Here is a 21,315-nt window from a genome sequence, read left to right on the forward strand (position 1 = left end):
TATGAAACCCTTATAAGCTTTATGGGTTCCAATCGCGCATGTATACTAGTCAGAAAAGCAAGTGCAGTTCTCAACAGCAACTCCAGCTACTGCAGATATTATTTTTGTTATAACCATTGCACAATAAATTTAGCATTACATCCATATGGACATGGCGAATGCGTCACGCGTGTGGAAAACACGCTTTTATACATCACGAGTATCGGCAAAGTGTCACACGTGAAAGGCCCTTGGACACGTTTCGTTGAAGCGAATGGACTTTAAAACAACAATCCGCATTTAAAAGTTTAAAAAGCCGTTTAGAAAGTTCGAGATCAAGCTATTCGCGGTGAATACTTAAAAAATATTAACATAATTAGGTATGCCTATCTTCGTATATCGAATCCTTAGAATATAGAAATGGTATAGTACTAAAAATATGCATGAGTCTGATTAGGGCTTCATAGGCCATAAGTATTCTTTATTCCAATGATTTCTCAGTAGCAGTTTGGAGTTGAGATTTATGGCTACACCCCGTACCCCGAAGACTTTAATGACAGGCGTTCACTAAAGTCACTAGTCCAGAATCCGAGGAGCATTTTTACATTTGATTACTATTAAGTTAATTTTGCCTTGAGTAGCTTCATCTTGATAGACGCTCAACTTTTTTTATCTAGGGTTACTAGGTAATAAAAACTTCTGAGTAATTTCGTGGTACGTTATCTCGTTCCTACGCTCAGAAGTTTTTATTTACTTGATAGTAATCAATAAAAATGCTCCCGGATCCTGGACAAAACCTTTGGAGTTTTTAACAATATTTTAGAAGGAAAGCAGAGCAACTCGATGAAATACATTTCACAGTTTTTGTTGTGGCAAATAACGGGACAGGGCGAACAAGAACGGGTGTGAGCTAATTTTAGATCTTCGGCTGTCCCTCGGCGCGTGCCTAGCGTGCCTGTCTCGAGCCACGCCGGAATGCCTTGAAATGTTGAATATGACACATAAGTTATATGCTTTATAATTTACTAGCTCATAGCCTGCGTGAACGTCATAACACAATCTATTTTCAGATAATGTATAGCGGTCTAAGATCCTATAATGACCGGATTTAATTAAAACTGAAAGTTTTTCAGCTCATCATTTCAACCATAGTAATACCACAGAACATAAAGCTCAGCTCATCATTTCAACCACAGAACAAAAAGCACTTGTGCTGGTTAATACAGTTGGTACGCAATTATGGACGGACTTTGGGAGGTTCCTATTAGAAGTATACACCCTCAATCGTCCAAGTATAAAGTGTTTTAAATATATTTTCTTCAAGATAATAAATATTGGAAATTAGAATTCTTTATTTTCTTTTCTTTATACGTATAGTCTACCTAATACAGTTTATATTTAAATATATATATTTTTATCTCAGCTGAAAAGGTCGCTGCCTCAGCATGGTGCTGCAGTGTTTGCAACTGTAACGCTGATTTTCAGGCATGAACCTTGGTGGCGTCACGACTCGACAGGGAAACAGTTATAAAAGAGAATAAAATAAAAAAGTAAATAATAAAATACACAAATACAGAAATAATACAAATGAAATGAAAAATAAAAAATATAGTACTAGTCAAGAGTCATCCAAACTATTTATAAATTAAGAAAAAGGGAATATATGTAGGTCATTTACAAAAAAAATATATGGGTACCTACTCTTCCGTAATGTTTCGTCATCGTCATTATCAGCCATTTTTGACGATCTACTACAGGGCCATGCCTCCCTTCTTATAGCAGACAGTATATATTATAGAGCCTAAACTTACAATGGTGCTATGCGGCATAGCGGGCCAAAAACTATATGAGGGTAATTTCAGTTTGAAACTGTAAAATAAATTTGTAAACATATCATTGACATAGATGTTCGTCATTATGTAAGAGGTGTCGGTGTTAATTAGGTTTTGCAATGTACATTTTCAATTCGTATCGCGTTACGTCACACACTCACCGCGGCCCGTATGCAGTGACCAACATCTCAAAGATTAAGGCTGCCTCTCCACTTGGAATGTGCGAGGGTGGTTAATTGTGTTAAGAAAGGGTAGTTTTAAAATTTAAAATATAACTTCGACGCATCTGTGCTAAAATTTAATAAAATGCAGTCTAATATGTTAACGAGGAGTTTGATAGTCCAGTGGATATGACCACTGCCTCCGATTCCGGAGGGTGTGGGTTCGAATCCAGTCCGGGGCATGCACCTCCAACTTTACAGTTGTGTGCATTTTAAGAAATTAAATATCACGTGTCTCAATCGGTGAAGGAAAACATCGTGAGGAAACCTGCATACCAGAGAATTATCTTAATTCTCTGCGTGTCTGAAGTCTGCCAATCCGCATTGGGCCAGCGTGGTGGACTATTGGCCTAACCCCTCACATTCTGAGAGGAGACTCGAGCTCAGCAGTGAGCCGAATATGGGTTGATGACGATGTTAACGCAAAATTCCGGAAGTTAGTATAGCTAATATTCACGTACCTCCCCAAGTAGTCGGAAATACCATGTTAGAGTGGGTACAATTATCGAACCCATCTCCTGTAGGTGTGTATTCGGGCCCTTTTACCGTGGAGCTATAGAGTCTTGACTGAGTCAACCCATGTTTCTGACAGATACCACCGTTTTGTGAAACTATAGGTGTAGCCAAGCAGTGCATCAAGTCATATCGACGTTGTCATATCGACTCAATTGGACAAGTGGTGTGAAACTAAGGAGCAAACTTAATAAGCCGGAATTCGATTCCAGCTCAACGTAGACATTTTTATTTTTATTCTTTTCAAAAGAAAAAAAGTACTGCATAAATAAAATAAATAATTATAATTGCATAAGTTGACAAAAAATGCTATGCAATAGCTTTACCGCGTCAGTCCCCGAGTGCCACACGTTTTTTTTTTAATATTATTAAATTATAAAAAAACGTATTATATAATTTTGCCTGAAAACCGATTCGTGCAGCAATGCCACACAGATCTGACAAAAACAGAAGTTATTTATTCAACAATGTCCAACTGCAATGTCATTTGTGAATTTTTTCACGGATTCCTTTATTTTTCGCTGATAATATAATATAATTGTTATTCATATTGAACTTCCTCAAAATACCGCTTACTTCTTATCAGTAACTTGTCAAAATAGAAGTGAATAGTGGGCAGCCTTAGAACAATAAAACAAAACGCGGTCAAAACGGTTTATTGCTATTAAGTGTGCGGATTACGGATACTATAATTTGACGATCACTTTTTTGTGCCACAGTGCCAATTTTTAAATATGTGATATTAAACTACAAATTGAACTGAATTCTTTGCGGTTTTTTATCACCAGTCCGATTTACGCCTATCCGTCCGTCCGCCATTTAGCTGGGAGACTTATTACTACTAGAATGCTTTAATTTAACAATACATTAAGAACGCCGACAAAGTCGTACTTTTTATGTGACTCGCCTAGAAGACCTCCCCTCATGGTAGTGTTAAAGCATTGTGCGAAGTTTATCCATCTATATATCTATCTATTTAGAGCTCATTCAAGAGGTTGCTTTTTCAACTTAGCTTTTGTCCAGAAAAATGAAAATAATTAGCTTAAACGCCTAAATAGTATAAATTATTCTCGTTTCTTGAAATTCAGTATAGGTAAGTAAAGATTTTATTAGCGTTGCATTATGATGCCATTTAGAAAATTAGCAGAAGTATAGGTAGAGTTGAATGCTCTAATCGTTGTAATTTCCAAGTTAGCCTGCTATCTACCTTCTTAGACTGATTCGTTGCTTAACATCAAGTGAGATTGCAGTCAAGGTAACAACAACAAGTAACATGTCATTGCACGAAAAAAAATCTCAAGTAGGCTCTTGTTTTTAAAAGGTACATTTAATTTATCACCATGTATCGTGAATCATAGGTCGTTCTTAACTTTTCGCCGAGTGCTTGAGCGTTACACTTGACACAGATTTTATTCTCGCATGCTACGAGCAGCAAGTTGTCATATCTCATAACCTCATAACTGACCTCAATACTACACGTTTGACACCTCGAGAGTTGAATTATTGTTGCCATATGCCGTGTACGGTTTAGGACCGGCGTAGACTATGCCTTATCTGGTGAAGCCAATGATCCGAAAGCCTGGCCAGACCTTTGTCGTTTTATAAAGACTAAAAATTTATCAGCTCAGTCTCCTACAATAGAGTTTGATCATATCAGATTTCAAGGGTCCAGATCCTCAATCGTCCAATTGGAGAGAAGGGAAGAGAATGTTAATTTTTTTCCTCCAATTCGGTCATGGAAAATTAATTCGTATGTCAAAGCTTTTACTCGTCGTTTTGTGTTGCTGCATGGAATGCTTTGTGAATAACGTACGAAGGAATATAAATATACCCGTACCTTTACCTTCCCATATAAACGTTTTCTTCTTCTTTAGGACTAAGTATAATCACATCACGCAGTTAGCGCAAGCCCTAAGATAAAACTAGCGAACAGACTAGCAAAACAAAAATGCAGCGCCATATGGCAACTGGTCAAGGTTCATAATTCCATAACCATACGTGAGAAGTTCAAAACGCAGCAAATTATAATTAGTGGTGGGAAAATGTAAGAAATAATGTTTTCAAGGTTATAACAAGACAATTCGCACGGAATAGAAAAAGTCATATAGGGGCATTGATCGTTGTAGAGTAACTAAGTATTGAGCTTTTTGTCGACCTTTTACATTCCAAACCGGTGTTACTAACTCGTAAACTTGACCATTCGATACAGCTGGTGAGAGTAAACAGATGTTATCAAGCATCTATAGGATGCAGTATTCTAATTTGCTAGACCGTACCTACTTTAGGTTAACACTACTTTCTAAACATTTAGCTTGTGAGAAAGATTTTCAAAATAATGAAGTTTCATATACAGTATTTGTAGAATCTATTAGAACATTGTAAAACCTTTTGAAAAAAAGTTGTATGCTTTATTCGAATATAATAGATACAGTAAAGAGGAATAATTAAGAATTTTAGAATTAAAAACAGCATTTTTGCTGATTGGAATGGATGATCTGTAGGAAACTCAACAGCTTTACATAGTTTATAAAAAAATAGATATATTTTCTAATTATAATCATAATGGAGCTTTTTTGAGACCTGGTAAAATAAATAATTATGGATTTCTGAATGGTTTTCTACTTACTATCTTCAATCTTCCTATTATAATCTTCATTACTAAGATTATCTATGATTATTTTGTCTTTCACTCAGCAGATTTCTTATTGAAGTAGACCAAGTTTTAGTTTACTTTTTACGGAATCTTTTGAATTGTTTTTGGGTCAAGTCTAGAGTAAGACTAATGACAAGCACGAACGCCAGAGATTGGAAAGTGATTGATTTAAACGGCAAGCAAAACCTTATCTCGTCGGAAATCTGATTTCTCGTTGGTAAAATATCAATAATATTGGAGCCGAAGATATCGAATTTTTACAAAACAGATTATACTTACTTGTATATGTCTCGTCACAAATGCAAATGAATGGCTTCGTTTAGGTTAAAATTTCATCGAAGGGATACGCAGATCTTTCAATAGCATTTATTTATTCTCATCGGTCTCAGTTTTGTTGTGTGAATGTGGATAATTCCATTCCTTTCCTCTTGCAAAAACACTTGATCCACAATTCAATTGTAAGGATACACGCGCAACTCACATAGGAAGTACAAGAAATTGTAATGGTGTAATCAATTGTAAATTATAATACTCTTTGATTTTTTTAAAAGAGCATCTGTTGAGTTTCTTTCTTGCCGGCTCTTCTCAGCAGTACCTGCCTTCCGAACCGGTGGTAGAGTCTTCACAAATAGTCAACCGTGACTTAAATGTGCTTGTAAACCAAGCCTGCATGAAACAAATGAATTTTGTACCATGTTCTCTTGACAAGAAAAGATAAAATCAACCAGCCGTAATAACAGACGTACGAGATTACTAAACGATCGAAACGCTCTTACTGCATTCGCCGGCGGCATGATTATAATCCAATCAGAATGGCCATGTAATCGAAAGAGGGTTTGCCGTAACGCAGTTATGATGGAAAGGTAATAGAATTACCGGCAAGCCTTTTCCAGGAACATTATCCGCCCTTGGCTGATCAGGATATTGCTGTCTGCGAATAGATTGACTTTTTTGGTATATTAGTAATTGAAATGGGTTCAAATGTCTATGGAAGTCTGTACGGTATAGCGGTAGTTTTACAATTTCAGATTTGTTGACTTTATAAATGCAATGCACAACATGTTATGCATTACATTTTGATAGATAGGCACATTTTAATTCAAAGTCATCTGTTGTTCTTTTGACAGACTTACTGCCATATTGAGATATCATATAATTTTATTTGGGTAAATAGGCCTGAATTTTTGTTTTTTGCATTTACAAAATACGAAAAATTTAAAACTGACAATCAAAAAAATACGGCTAAGCCTTTAAACCTTAGATACATAAATAATAGAGGATATGTGACAAGTAATTATTTTTGAGACTTCCGGTAACCATGTTTGGTCTCTAAAAACAAAAGATAATTTGGTCACAACTGACATAATTGATGTTGTCATGTAAAATATGTCTAACCTCTTTACGCAATGGCTAAAAAAATATCTATCTCGCTCCATTAAGGTAGCTTTCTTTAAGTTAGAGAGGTTACGAAAAAATTTTGTTTATTCTTTAAAAAATTAAATACTTGACCAAAATTGACGTAAAATGCCACAGGTCCATTATAGGTGTCAAAGCTTTAAACTATGAATAAGAGAAATGGATAGTATTTTCTAGATGTTCAAAAGATGAAAAACAGAAATCTTTATATATAATTCTTTACGGGAATCTACAAATTTAACACATCTTATAAGCCTCATATTATAAGTTAGTATATAGTTAGTATAAAGTTTGTGCTAGATAACTTTCAAGGTGTTAAATTTGAACTGTAACTATCTTGTTTATTACAAGTTTTTATCGTAACACCTATTCCATAATAGGAGAAATAAGTGACTGGTATTTAATAATATTGCAGTTGTACCAGTTACATGTGTAGTGTAGTAATGTACTGTTAGCAAAATAATGACTTAATCATTTATGTGGGCTATTGGACTTTCCTCTTACATTCAAATGTCGGTACTGTTTAGACAATGGGCTATTAGAGAAATTTATACCCACCACAGTTGCTCGTATAGATGTTCTATTTTATGATGACGGTTACTTTGGTTGTAGTAGTAATGTACGGACACACAGACTTAGGTGGTTGGAGCTTTGGCAATGCAGAAGAATATTTTATTAACCGACTTCCAAAAAGGAGGAGGTTCTACCCTCGATCATCTATCTGCATCTCATAAATGCATTACTTTTCATGATTCTTTTATTATCATGGTTTAATACCTCTTCTTCTTTATCTTCTATTATTCCTTCCTGTTCAGACCTTGAATTATTTTTATTTAAAAATATTTCGTCTAACAATGGTTGTAAACCATCTAGAATTTATTTAAAGTACCTATATTATGTATGGAAATTACTTATTGGAATGTTACGGTAAAGCATATTTTTTACTCGCGATCAACAAACATCCTTCGGTTCCTTTACTTTTTATCATAATGTTGCTTTCATTATACTGAGAAGATTTTTTATCTTAAATAGCACTTTACGAATGTTTTATACTTAAGGTTCTGTTATTGTTTATTTGACCATCTAATTGTTTTTAGAATGAAGCGTAATCTGCCATAGGTACCTGAACTGAACTGAACAATTTTTTCTCTAGATCAGAATTCTTTTCATGAAATGTTGTTGTTATGTTTAGTGTCCAATGTAATGATATTGGTCAATTTGAATAAGGAAAATTAAACTTATCTATTATTCAAAGAAGAGATTTTCCATAATACTCCGACAGTATTATACGCTATGTCTACGTTTAAGTTGGGCATAATCTTGACATTGGTCTGACGAAGCAGAAAATAATATTATTGTAAGCAAATAAGGTCTAGCGGCAAATCAGATGATAAGTGCCGGCTGATTCCATGAATTCGATTATCGTTCGTTTATCACGCAAGCGCGTCTGAGGCCAGAGTTCCAGCTGCTTATTTGAATTTTATTTATATTATACCTAAATCCTTTCAGCATTTGCTTTGTGTGTGTTTGGCAAAGTATCTCAATCTTTGTGTGTATTTGTCATCATTATTAGCCTGTTTAATGGCCCACTAGAGGCTCAGGCCTTTTGCCTTCAACTACACTGCTCTAACGTCAGATGGCGAACTTTGGTTTTCGTGTTTTTTTTTTTTTGTTTTTAAAGATATCACCGTAACTTACGGTGATATGTATCAACCATACCGTACCAACTTTCGGATTGTAGGTTACTTCTCAAAATTTAAATTTTTTAAAGCAATTTTATAGCTTTCTACGACACGATTCCAAGTTTTCATTATCCTAAGCCTAAAAACACCAATGAAACTCTCAACTCTTTCATGTACCTTTTTATATTGTATATTTTAATCAAAATTACAAATCTTATTATTCATAACTGCGTAACAGGCAAAAATGTTATAAAATATGTGTAAATTAAAAAACATGAGACATTCTTAAAAAACGCCTGGCTGATTCGGAATCTTAAAGAACGTTATAAGACATCTTGACCTTTATAAAAATACCGCGCAATCCGCGGTGGTCTTGCAACGGTGCAGCATTTATGTGAAGGCATTAAAAACAAATTTGCATTGCCATTGGATAGTGATTACCTCTGAAATTGCTATCTAAGATCAATCTGTTTAAGACCTTTAGAAATTTTCAATTCTAAATCTCTTTAGGCGGACTTTGATTGACAGGGCAATTACTTTTATTTGCCGGAGTGCGGTCCTATGAAAGAGGCTCTGTATTCTCCTACAAAGGTAAAAGCTTTCATAAGACGACGAACATCTTATATGTATATTATTTGCTTATACCTTTTTGTTTCGGAATGATTGCACAAAATTTATGCATTAATTATATAATTACACAATTAATTAATTACATTAATTATAATAATCAATTGCTTTCATTAATTATTGTCATCCGTTACGGAGTGATAGGAGAAAGTTTGGAATTTCAGTTTGTAAACTTTCATTTTCGAATAAAATCAATAAATTCTGAATCAAAAAATCATCTTGTGTATAGTAAAAAATAATCAAATATTAAGTCGAATCAAAATCTTGTGTTAAGGGTCACATTCCTCCGAAACGGCTCGACCGTTTGTAATTTTTTTTTTTTTTGTATATTTGGTAGATGCAGTATAAAGGACGTAGAGTATCCTACCCCAACCCCAATTTATTAATCACAATTTTGGTATTTTTATAAGAATGAAATATACCTGACAAACAATGTCTGCCGGTAGGTACTTTGTCATAATAACAAAGAAGTCCTTGTCATGATTGTACTAATCTAAAAACTTTTATCGATTTCATCTACCCGTTTAGTGTGATCTACTCTACTCTCTATTTATGTCATCAGAATATCTAAAACGTATGTGTTTATAATGAAAATGACTATCTGTAATACTGAATCGACGACTAAAGTTTTATTAGCTGTAAGGACGATAAAACCAATTTATTTGTGCTTACTTACTTGAAGTTTCGAAGTACATAGACCGCATCTTGTTTTTATTGGCCACAGCTGCGAAACTAATCAGCGTGTGGGGCATGCCATTATAACCTTGTCGTGTGAGGTTGTCGTGTACTTGCATGTAATTGCCATTTGAAGTATGTGCATGTACGGTAGTTGGGTTATCACGGCACTCACCCCTCGGTCTAGCAGTCGGACGCTAAGTCTCGTTTCGTTTAATTTAGTTATATCCGTGCTTTCGTCGGGTGTGGTTGTGTGCTCCTTGATATTTTTGTGTTTATTGAAGTGTGTTATTTGAATAGTGTGTTGAGTGGATTTTTTAAACATTCAGTGTTATTTTTTTGTCATTTTCTGGGTAAATATATTTTATATACTATTATAATTTTCTAGCGCGGTTTCATCCGTGTAGTTCCAGTTCCTGTGAGAATGCGGGTGTAAAATACAGCCTACATTAAGTCAAAGTCAAAATTCATATTTTTCAGGCTTTATAATGGTGATAATTAAAAACGAAAACTTAAAATTAAAGGTACGAGGGCTCCAAACGTGCCACTCACAAATAACGTGGCTTTCTAGAGGCAAAAGAAAAAAACCGGTTTAGAGATTCAGGTCGGTCCAGAGATTACCCCTTACAATACCACAAACTTTACCTGTGATAAAATATTACACCTAACACATAGTACAATCGTTCAAACACTTTAACCTAAGCAACATTGTTATCATACTATTCTTATCAATTTATTGTTTTGATCAATCGTATGATTTTTAATCGAATGTATAGGTACTATAACAATTATTTTTTATCTATATAATTCCGTTGAACGTAACTTGATTGCTTTATGTCCGGTGATTGATATGAAATTTTGATGAATGTAAATAATTAATCAACGACGCCAAATAGACCTGCGGCTATTATGCATTGTCTTGTTATCCAATTGAATGGATTTCTAATAACTCTATCTTTCACTCTACTATTAATTTATAACCAGCAGAGGCCGTGCGGTTTCACTGGCGCGGCTACCTTTCCCTTAGGAAAACGGGGATAAAATATAGCCTATAGCACTCGGGGATAGTGTAGCTTCCCAACAGTGAAATAATTTATCAAATCGGTTTAGTAGTTTCAGAGAAATGCAAACAAACAAACAATAAAATTTTTCCTCTTTATAAAATTAGTTTAGACAAGCGAATTAATTATGTATACTACGTCGAGCTCAATAGTTATGGGAAGTAATTTGCCTGTACATATACAAGAAATACGTCTGTATGTATATAATATTCTTTATAATATCAAATAGTTACTGTTTTATGTAACTAGAGGTATCTAAATCTTATCGTTTAAATTAGCACTTGGCTTGTACATTTTGTATAAATAAGGTAAACATTTATTATGCCATGAATTATCAAAGTTGCAATTAATTTATGTCTATGTAAACAACTCTTTAAAATCTATAATTTACCTTCTAATTTACTAATAAACTGGCTAATTGATTTTATATTAAATATGGTTATGGATATTGTATTATATAAGGTAAACAACATATATTTAAAATATTCTATGAACTATCAAAGTTACTATTAATTTATTTCAATGTAAACAACTCTTTAAAATACAATTTTTACCTAATGAGGTAAAATTTATTTAAATAAGAATATCAATCTTTATTAGAATTGAAACAATAAGTGTTATTCATATTCAATTTATTATGAAACACGGCTAAAACTCACGTGATGTAACGTCGGAGTATGCCCGTTTGTTTCGAATCCATTCGGGGCCCTTATGCATGAGCTGATTCTTGCAAATTGTATCACGTGGGTTTAAGTCTTGTTTCATAATTAATTTAATATATCAATCTTACTATAAGGGAAAAGAACTCTTCCAAAATAAAAGATCTTTAAATTTCTAGGCACGGTATTTACACAAAAATCGATGGAATTGAACCCAAAGTCCCCGTCTTCCGCCGACGGTACATGAGGGTGGTTTGCGAGGGGGAGATAATGTTTATTGGAATAATAAAACTGTTGTCTTTGACAACAACGGAGAAATTACGATGTGACCAACGAACGACTTTGTTGGGTTGAGAATTGAGATTGTTAATCGGTTAATTAAACATATATAACTAAATAAGGTAAATGAATCATTAAATACAAAAAAATAATCTTAGGTTACATAATATACGTTCACAAAATCGTAGGTATGTTAATCAAATAAGTTTTTTTTATTATTAAATAGCTGTTTTAAATGTTTTACATTACTATGCGAATATGACACTAGTGTTACCTATTATTTCTTAGTACAGTAGTGTTAAATAATAAATATTTATTATTTCCAATGGTACAAATACCTACATTAACTTTGTCCTAAGTCCAAGTGAAACAATAAATTGTTGGTTATTTTGAGTATCAAATTCAAAAATCATACTTAAATGTTTTTTGACAATCCTTTTTGATATCAAAAGGAACTGTTTGATAATTCGTCAAAAACGATTTTATAAAGTAATTTTTTTTTTTTTTGTAATATTTATACAACTTACAAAATCACCAACTGTTGAATACATTTATAATTATATTAATTTATAAATAAATAACCGACAGAATAATTCAAATGACTGAGTAGATTAATTAAGAGCATATTTATTCAAATCTCAAAGTTCAATGATTTCCATTGTGAAATTACAATTTTATAAGTCCCGTATTCAAATGAACGTAATAATCTGATGTCATGATTTGCATCTCATTTCATAACATTTGGCGGCCCGTGGCGCCTAATAATAATAATGTTTTTTTTTTATTTTGTACAAGTTAGCCCTTGACTACAATCTCACCTGATGGTAAGTGATGATGTAATCTAAGATGGAAGCGGGCTAACTTGTTAAGAGTAGGATGACAATCCACACCCCTTTCGGTTTCTACACGACATCGTACCGCAACGCTAAATTGCTTGGCGGTACGTCTTTGTCGGTAGGGTGGTAACTAGCCACGGCCGAGCCAAGCCTCCCACCAGCCAGACCTGGACAAATTAAGAAAACCTCAATCAGCCCAGCCGGGGATCGAACCCAGGAACTCCGTCTTGTAAGTCCGCTGCGCATACCACTGCGCCACGGAGGCCGTCTTTCTATGTTTATTTTTATTTTGTTCAGTGACTCAAGATGCATGTTTAATTTCTTTATTTGGGACACAACAGTCACAAAGTGAAAGTAATTAAATTTAATTGTTTAAATGTGTTGAAAAGCTAAAAGCTTTTGGTATTACATAGTAGAACCAAATGTGAATTTACATTATGTGGATTTCCATACTTTAAGTCAAGTGCTAAAGAAAATAAGCATATCCATAATTTGAATCTATTGTTATACAACTTGACATACCATCACAGCGATGCAATTTTTTATTTTGACATGAATAAGTTTACCTCATCTTATTCGTTGACTAAAGATAATTTATATCTGCCAAAAAAATGTAAGCAGCATGTTGCGTCCCTGTTGGCTTACAACTTAAATAAGTCAGTTACAAATGTTGTAACGCAGTCTATTGACACTAATTCGACTTGTAAAAATAGTTCTTCTGTTTCTATTGACCAGAGTACGAGTGATAGTACTGTCTCAAATGTTAATTTTTATATAAACGATCCAGTTACAAGTAGTGTAACTCAGTCTATTGACATCTCTACAAACTGTAGTAATAGTACAAATATTTCTATATATGACTGCAGTACCAATCCTAGTACTGTTACAATTAAAAATTCTTTAAACTAGAAAATATGACAACGGAGGTGCACTGTAACTTTAACATTGTACACCAAAATATACAGAGCATCAACGGCAAGGAATTAGAAGTTGAACTATTTGTAGAGAAATTCAATATACACATCTTATGTATTACGGAACACTGGCTCACAAAGTCACAACTATCAGTACTTGATATTAAAAATTTTTCATTGTCAAGTGTATTCTCCAGAAGGGCTGGACATGGTGGCTCTTTAATACTTTTACTTAATAACCTAAAATACAAGGATAGAAAAGACATTGTTAGTCTTTCTGTGGAATGCATTGTTGAACTATCTTGTGTGGAGTTGGAACGAATTGTTATAGTATGCGTGTACCGACCCCCTCCTGCTGACTTTGATCAATTTGAAGAGGTAATGCAGGATGTAATGAGACGTTTGTGCACATCTTCCAAACAAATACTGATTTGTGGCGATTTTAATGTTGATATTCTAACAGAAAACTCAAAGTCTGTTAGATTTCTTAACTTATTCAAATGTTTTGATTTGACTCATGCTTTTAATGAACCTACTAGGATAACGGCTACTTCAGGGACATGTCTGGATAATATATTTTACAATTGTGTGATTGAAAAAAAGATGATAATAAATAAATTAGGCTCTGATCACAGTGGTCAAATAATAACTATTTTAAACAATAAATCCAATAGCAACCAATGGTTCAAGTATAGGCCGATAACTGAAGGTAAATTAGAGCGATTTAAAAGCATAATTTCTTCAAAAATTCCAAGTCTTTCATTTGAAAATAGTCACCCAGACAGGCTATTTGGTACGCTGTTCAAGACAATAGACAAAGAGTTTTGTAAAATTTTTAACTTTAAACGTATTAATGTTACTCAAAAATTAAAGTTTAGCGAATGGGCTACTGTAGGCATTTACAAAAGTAGAGACAGATTGTACGAGTTGTACGAGGAGAAACAGTATAATCAAACGCGAACATATTTAGAACATGTAAAAAACTATTCAAAAATTTTCAAACGTGTTTGTATTCTTGCAAAATCATTACACATCAAAGATAGAATAATAAAATCTGAAAACAAGGTACAAACAACCTGGAACATAATTAATAAAGAATCAGGCAAAATTAGACCACGTGATATGAGTTTTGAATTAATTGTCAATGATAAAAAGATAAACACCGATAACGAGGTTGTTAATGCCTTTGAAGACTTTTTCCAGAATGTTCCTATCTTGTTAACAGATTCACTGGACTCTTCTGCTACGGAAGCCCAGAGGATATTAAGAGGCCATGTTAAAGAGTGCAACGTTCTTTTTGAATTTCATCATATAACTGTATCAGACATTAAAAAAACTTTTAAACTGTTAAAATTAAAAAGAACTGGAGACATGTGGGGCATGTCAGTGAAAGTAATATCTAACATCATTGATGTCATTGCTCCCCACTTAGCTATTATTTTTAATGAATGCGTGGATTTGGGTATCTTTCCGAACCTAATGAAACATGGCAAACTGTTACCACTTTTTAAATCAGGTGACAAAACTGATGTTAATAATTATAGACCAATTACAATACTGCCAACACTTAGTAAGGTTTTTGAAAAAATCATTTTAAATCAACTTTTAAGTCATTTTAATTTAAATAATTTATTTCACCCTGAACAGTATGGTTTTACTAAAGGTCGCAGTACAACTGATGCAGGTGCTAAACTTTTAAAACATATATATGATGCATGGGAAAATGCTAAGAATGCTATTGGTGTATTTTGTGATTTGTCCAAAGCATTCGATTGTGTTGACCATAACATTCTTTTACTTAAGTTAAGCCACTATGGCATAAAAAGTGTTGCACTCGATCTCATCGCCTCTTATCTTAGTGATAGAACACAAAAGGTATGCATAAATGATTCAAAGTCTCGCGGTTTTTCTAACACAATGGGCGTCCCACAGGGTTCAATTCTGGGTCCTTTTCTATTCCTAGTGTACATAAACGATTTACCACACCATGTTAGCGGCATCTGTGAGATAGTACTGTTTGCTGACGACACATCCCTAATTTTTAAGAGTGACAGAAGTAAAGATAATTCCGACGATGTAAACCGTGCCATATCGCATGTGTCGCATTGGTTCACTGTTAACAACTTACTTTTAAATGCAAAGAAAACTAAATGTATTGAGTTTTCATTACCAAATGTTATAAAATTAGATAAGTCTATAATGATCAATGGTGAAACACTAGAAATAGAGAATTCCACAGTTTTCCTGGGAGTGACCTTGGATTCTAAACTTCAGTGGGGTGCTCATATAGAAAAACTGTCAGGTAAACTCAGCTCAGCTGCTTTTGCAGTGAGAAAAATAAGACAGTTTACTGATGTTGATACAGCTAGACTTGTTTATTTTGCGTACTTTCACAGCGTAATGTCTTACGGTATTTTGTTGTGGGGCAAGGCTGCTGATATACATTCTATATTTGTACTTCAAAAAAGAGCAATTCGAGCAATATATCAACTAAAATCACGCGAGTCCCTTCGTCAAAAGTTTAAAGAAATAGGCATTTTAACAGTAGCCTGTCAGTATATATATAACAGTATAGTTTATGTGAGACAAAATATTAATTTGTACAAACGAAAAGGAGATCTAAACCCACGTCTTACTAGACACGGGCATAAGTTAGTTATTTCTGCATATCGTCTCCAAAGAGTTAAAAAATCTTTTGTGGGTTTGGGTGTACTCTTCTATAACAAGATCCCCAAGACTGTGATGGACTTGCCAATGCACAACTTTAAGCAATGTGTTAAAAAACATTTACTTAGTCAAGGTTACTACACTATTGATGAGTTCCTTAACGACAAAGGTGCATGGAGGCCATTGGATCAGCTTCCACCTTCACACAGGAAATAAAACTATAAGAAATTGTAATTTAATTGTTATCAAATGTAAATTGTAATACTGTATGACTTTTTCAAAAGAGCAACTGTTGAGTTTCTTGCCGGTATCTTCTCAGCAGAACCTGCCTTCCGAACCGGTGGTAGAATCTTTACAAATAGTCAACTGACGTGTCAAAAGTGCTTGTAAACTGAGCCTACTTGAAATAAATGAATTTTGAATTTGAATTCATTATTAGAAGCTTACACGTAGCTTAGTAATTTTCCTTAATATTTATTATCAAACATTTTTATATCTGAATATCCTTATGAAATAAAATGAATTTATTTGCCTAATACACGTACTTGTAAAACACGTATACAATGTTGTTTTACAAGTAGTCTCAAGTCACAGTGTAAAGGTTACAATTTTATTTAACACTGTTTAAGTAATTATTATTTACTTACCTTACCTTACCTTATCAGCCTATAGACGTCCTCTACTGGACATAGGCCTCTTGCATGGATCTCCAAGCACAACGATCTCGAGCCGCCAGCATCCATCAGCTTAATAATAAGCCGCTGAATACTTGCTATGTTATAATTGTTAAACATGAAATTATGCATATTTGAAATTAAATTATACGAAAACAAGGAACAAACTCTGAAGGAATTCCATACGACACGAGTATAATAGAGGATTTCTTATAAATACCCAATTTTAGAGTTACTTTATGTTAATAATATATAATATATAAATATGAAAATGATACACAAATTTTACAGTATGAATTAAATCAAATGGAAAATTCCTTGCAGGAAATAACTGCTAAATATGAGTTGTCTCAAAGTCAGATCCATGATCAGATCATAGCGGCTGAAGAGTTGTTAGCCTTAGGTACATACAATATGGCCCGTTTTGAATAATTAAGTAACAAATGCCAATGTTCAAATCAGGTACCTTCGGTTACCCAGGATTGTAGTGTTTTGTCTATTTCTGGATATATTGGCAAAAATGAGCAGTGTAATAATAATGTTATTCCAATTCCTTCAATCTCAGATAATAATTTAAGTTCACATAGTTTTAATTTGCCAGACAAGGCTCAAAAAAAGACTCTAATAATTTCTGATAAGTTAGGTAAGGATTTTGGCTCCATTATGAGCCATTACTTAAACCATTCAGTGACTAATAAATGTTTTCCGGGGGCTAGTTTTAGTTATTTAATAAATAGCATAAGTATAGAAAATGTAGTTGGTTACTCAAATGTAATTTTGATGTTAGGGAACAGTTCAAATATTAAAAGGCATCAAATTATAAAATGTATTGAAAAGCTTTTGGTATTACATAATAGAACCAAATGTAAATTTACATTATGTGCATTTCCATACCTTAAGTCAATTGCTAAAGAAAATAAGCATATCCATAACTTGAATCTTATGTTATACAACTTGACATACCATCACAGCGATGCATTTTTTTATTTTGACATGAATAAGTTTATCTCATCTTATTCGTTGACTAAAGATAATTTATATCTGCCAAAAAAATGTAAGCAGCATGTTGCCCCTCTGTTGGCTTACAACTTAAACGAGTCAGTTACAAGTGTTGTAACACAGTCTATTGACATTAATATGACATGTAATAATAGTAGTTATGTTTCTATTGACCAGAGTACGAATGATAGTACTGTCTCAATTGTTAATTGTAATTTAACCGATCCAGTTACAAGTATTGTAACGCAGTCTTTTGACATTTTTACAACCTGTACTAATAGTACAAATATTTCTATACCTGACCGCAGTACCAATCCTGGTACTGTTACAATTGAAAATTTTTTAAACTAGAAGATACGACAACGGAGATGCACTGTAACATTAACCTTGTACACCAAAACATACAGAGCATCAACGGCAAGGAGTTAGAAGTTGAACTATTTGTAGAAAAATTCAATATACACATATTATGTATTACGGAGCATTGGCTCACTAACTCACAGCTGTCAGTTCTTAATATTAATAATTATTCATTGTCAAGTGTGTTCTTCAGAAGGGCTGGTCATGGTGGCTCCTTAATTTTCTTACATAATAACTTAAAATGTAAGGATAGAAAAGATATAGTTCGTCTTTCTGTGGAATGCATTGTTGAACTTTCTTGTGTGGAGTTGGAACAAATTATTATAGTATGCGTGTACAGACCCCCTCCTGCTGACTTTGATCAATTTGAAGAGGTAATGGAAGATGTAATGAGGCGATTGTGCACATCTTCCAAACAAATACTGATTTGCGGCGATTTTAATGTTGATATTCTAACAGAAAACTCAAAATCTGTTAGATTTCTTAACTTATTTAAATGTTTTGATTTGATGCATGCTTTTAACGAACCTACTAGGATAACCGCAACTTCAGGTACCTGTCTGGATAATATATTTTATAATTGTGTGCTTGAGAGAAAGAAGATAATAAATAAATTAAGCTCTGATCATAGTGGTCAAATAATTACTATCTTAAATAATAAAACCAATAGCAATCAATGGGTAAAGTGTAGGCCAATAACTGAAAGTAAATTAAAGCGATTCAAAAACACAATTATTTCTAAAATTCCAAGTCTTGCATTTGAAAATAATCATCCAGACATGCTCTTTGGTACACTTTTCAAGACAATAGACAGAGAGTTTAGTAAAATTTTTAACTTTAAACGCATTAATGCTAGCCAAAAATTAAAGTTTAGCGAATGGGCTACTGTAGGCATTTACAAAAGTAGAGACAAACTGTACGAGTTGTACGAGGAAAAACAATATACTCAAACGCGAACTTATTTAGATTATGTAAAAAGTTACTCAAAAATTTTCAAACGTGTTTGTATTCTTGCGAAATCGTTACACATCAAACAGAAAATAATTGAGTCTGAGAACAAGATACAAACCACCTGGAATATAATTAATAGAGAATCAGGAAAAATCAAACCGCGGGATATCAGTTTTGAATTAATTGTCAATGACAAAAAGGTAAACACTGATATCGAGGTTGTTAATGCCTTTGAAGATTTTTTCCAGAATGTTCCTATCTTGTTAACTGATTCACTAGATTCGTCTGCTACGGAAGCCCAGAGACTATTAAGAGGCAATGTTAAAGAGTGCAACGTTCTTTTTGAATTTCACCACATAACTGTATCAGACATTAAAAAATCTTTCAATTTGTTAAAATTAAAAAGAACCGGAGATCTGTGGGGCATGTCAGTGAAAGTAATATCTAATATAATTGATGTAATTGCTCCCCACTTAGCCATTATTTTTAATGAATGTGTGGACTTAGGTATTTTTCCGAACCTAATGAAGCATGGCAAATTGATACCACTTTTTAAATCAGGAGACAAATCAGATCTGAATAATTATAGACCGATTACAATATTGCCAACACTTAGCAAGGTCTTTGAAAAAATCATATTAAATCAACTTTTATGTCATTTTAATTTAAATAACTTGTTTCATCCTGAACAGTATGGTTTTACAAAAGGTCGCAATACAACTGATGCAGGGGCTAAACTTTTAAAACATATTTATGAAGCATGGGAAGGTTCTAAGAATGCTATTGGTGTGTTCTGTGATCTGTCCAAGGCGTTCGATTGTGTTGACCATAACACCCTTCTACTCAAGTTAAGCCACTATGGCATCAAAAGTGTTGCACTCGATCTCATTGCCTCTTATCTCAGTGATAGAACGCAGAAGGTATGCATAAATGATATAAAGTCGCACGGTTCCACTACCATAATGGGCGTCCCACAGGGTTCAATTCTGGGTCCTTTTCTATTTTTAGTGTACATAAACGATTTACCATACCATGTCAGCGGCATATGTGAGATTGTACTGTTTGCTGATGACACATCCTTAATTTTTAAGTCCGACAGAAATAAAGATAACTCTGACGACGTAAACCGTGCCATATCGCATGTGTCGCATTGGTTCACTGCAAATAATCTACTTTTGAATGCCAAGAAAACTAAATGTATTGAGTTTTCATTGCCAAATGTTAAAAAATTAGATAAGTCTATAATGATCGATGGTGAAACACTGGAAATGGAGAGTTCCACAGATTTCCTGGGAGTGACCTTGGATTGTAAACTTCAGTGGGGTGCTCATATAGAAAAACTGTCTGGTAAACTTAGCTCAGCGGCATTTGCCGTGAGAAAAATAAGACAGTTTACTGATGTTGATACAGCTAGGCTTGTTTATTTTGCGTACTTTCACAGCGTAATGTCTTACGGTATTTTATTGTGGGGCAAGGCTGCCGATATACAATCTATATTTGTTCTTCAAAAAAGAGCAATTCGAGCAATATATCAATTAAAATCACGCGAGTCCCTTCGTCAAAAGTTTAAAGAAATAGGTATACTAACAGTAGCCTGTCAATATATATATAACAGCATAATCTATGCAAGACAAAATATTAATTTGTACAAACGAAAAGGAGATTTAAACCCACGTCTTACTAGACACGGGCATAAGTTAGTTATTTCTGCATATCGTCTCCAAAGAGTAAAAAAATCTTTTGTAGGTTTGGGTGTACTCTTCTATAATAAGATCCCCAAGACTGTGATGGACCTGCCAATGCATAGCTTTAAGCAATGTGTTAAAAAACATCTACTTAGTCGAGGGTACTACAACATTGATGAGTTCCTTAATGATAAAGATGCTTGGAGGTCGTTGGATCAGCTTCCACCTTCACACGGAAAGTAAAACTATAAAAAATGTAAACAGTAATTGTTATTAATTGTAAATTATAATACTGTATGACTTTTTCAAAAGAGCAACTGTTGAGTTTCTTGCCGGTATCTTCTCAGCAGAACCTGCCTTCCGAACCGGTGGTAGAATCTTTACAAATAGTCAACTGACGTGTCAAAAGTGCTTGTAAACTGAGCCTACTTGAAATAAATGATTTTTGATTTGATTTGATTTAATATAGTTTTAACAAATAGTCTTTATTGTTCTATGTTTAACGTTGATCTTCTAAATAAATTAAGCTCTAATTCGACTTTTCTGATCTAGTAAACAATTTAAAAAATGTCTCAAAGCTTTCAAGTTCCTCTTTTAAAGCATCAACGAATGTTAATGTTCTTATGTAGAAT

At 33.6% G+C, this 21,315-nt stretch overlaps 1 protein-coding gene across 6 annotated transcripts in view; it reads left to right on the forward strand.

Moving 5' to 3' along the window:
• LOC112044118 (uncharacterized) overlaps positions 1-21,315 on the forward strand; it is a 98,763-nt gene that overhangs the window by 40,009 nt on the left and 37,439 nt on the right. The window contains exon 1 of one of the 6 annotated variants that reach the window (XM_024079864.2): positions 9,818-9,951. The exons of the other annotated variants lie outside the window; for them this stretch is intronic. The gene's annotated coding sequence lies outside the window, so the exon portion shown is untranslated. Of the gene's footprint in view, positions 1-9,817; positions 9,952-21,315 lie in introns of those variants that run through there. 6 annotated transcript variants of the gene reach the window in all.

The sequence above is a fragment of the Bicyclus anynana genome, chromosome 5 (genome assembly GCF_947172395.1).
Source record: "Bicyclus anynana chromosome 5, ilBicAnyn1.1, whole genome shotgun sequence".
Taxonomy (NCBI): Eukaryota; Metazoa; Arthropoda; class Insecta; order Lepidoptera; family Nymphalidae; genus Bicyclus; species Bicyclus anynana.